Below are 1,333 nucleotides of genomic sequence, written 5' to 3'. Positions count from 1 at the left end.
ATGTTGGCAAAGAATATTGAAAATACCATGGACTGTCAGAATAACAAACAAATCTGTGTTATAAGTACAGCTAGAATGTTACTTAGAAGTGAAGATGACAAAACTTAATTTCTCATTTTTAGGATATGTCAGGAGGTGCAGATCCCTGCAGAAGGAGACCATGCTTGGTAAAGTGGAGGGTCAACGATAAAGAGGGAGACTGCCAATAAAATGTAGCAATAGCATAGTCTCAAACATAGCCACAATTATGAGGATAGCACGGGACCAGGCTGTGTTTAGTTCTTTTGTGCATAGCGTCACTATGAGTTAGAACTGAGTTGATGGCCCTCAACAAGAGGACAGGAAAGAAAAAAAAAAAAAAATCATTGATGTTTCTTTTGTTTGTTTTATTGCTGAGGGCTCATTTGGGGTGCAAAGTGTCATGGTGTCTCAAGGCTAAAAAGTTGTAGAGTTCCTTATGGTAGTCTCATATTCCTTCCTTCTCTTCTCCATTAGGTGGTATCCCGAAAACTCACTTCTGTTGAGTCAGTTCTGTCTCACAGTGACCCTATAGGACAGATAACTGCTCCATAAGATTTCCAACTCTACTTTATGAAGGTAGACTACCATATTATTTTTCTTTTTCAGAGAGGATGAGGGATTTGGACTGTTAACATTTGAGTAAGCATTCCAATGAATTACCACGGCTCAGTATTATGTAGTGTAAAGGAGTATTTACCCACTCTTAGGCCTATGGTAGACCCTAGTTTGTCTAGTAACTCCCTCAAGACAATCTCATTCCACTTTCATTTGGCCTACATAAAATAGCTCAAAGTGACCACCAGGGGATATGAGTACATAGTGTTGCCCAGAGGACATGGACTCATGAAAGTTTTAAAGGTCCCGCCTTCTTTTCAGATTCTATTATGGACATAGTGAAAGAACTGACTACTGAGATTGCTTTAAATCCACTTGTAACACCAGGGAAGTCTAGGTCAAGGGGCTGAAATAATTAGCCTTTGATGCAATCACTATGCCATTGAAGGAAATCAACCACTTACACTAAGGGCCTTTAAATTATGTGATTTAATCAATCCCCTTTGTTGCTTAAGCCACTGAGCCAGATTTTCTATTAGTGGCAAAACAATGAGCCCTAACTGATACATGTCATAGCAAGGGGAAAAAAAAATCTATTCTCCAGTTAGAAATAACAGGAATTTTAAAGTCTGATGTCACATAATAACTATATTACCTTTATTGTTGTTGTTTAGTTTCCCTTCAGTGAGCTCAGATTCATGATGACCTTATATATAACAGAAAAAAAATCTTCCCTGTTCTACACCATCTTCCTGAT

Source organism: Chrysochloris asiatica, unplaced genomic scaffold (assembly GCF_000296735.1).
Source record: "Chrysochloris asiatica unplaced genomic scaffold, ChrAsi1.0 scaffold01412, whole genome shotgun sequence".
Classification (NCBI taxonomy): domain Eukaryota; kingdom Metazoa; phylum Chordata; class Mammalia; order Afrosoricida; family Chrysochloridae; genus Chrysochloris; species Chrysochloris asiatica.
The sequence above is the reverse complement of the archived record's forward strand: the minus strand, read 5'-3'. Positions refer to the sequence as shown.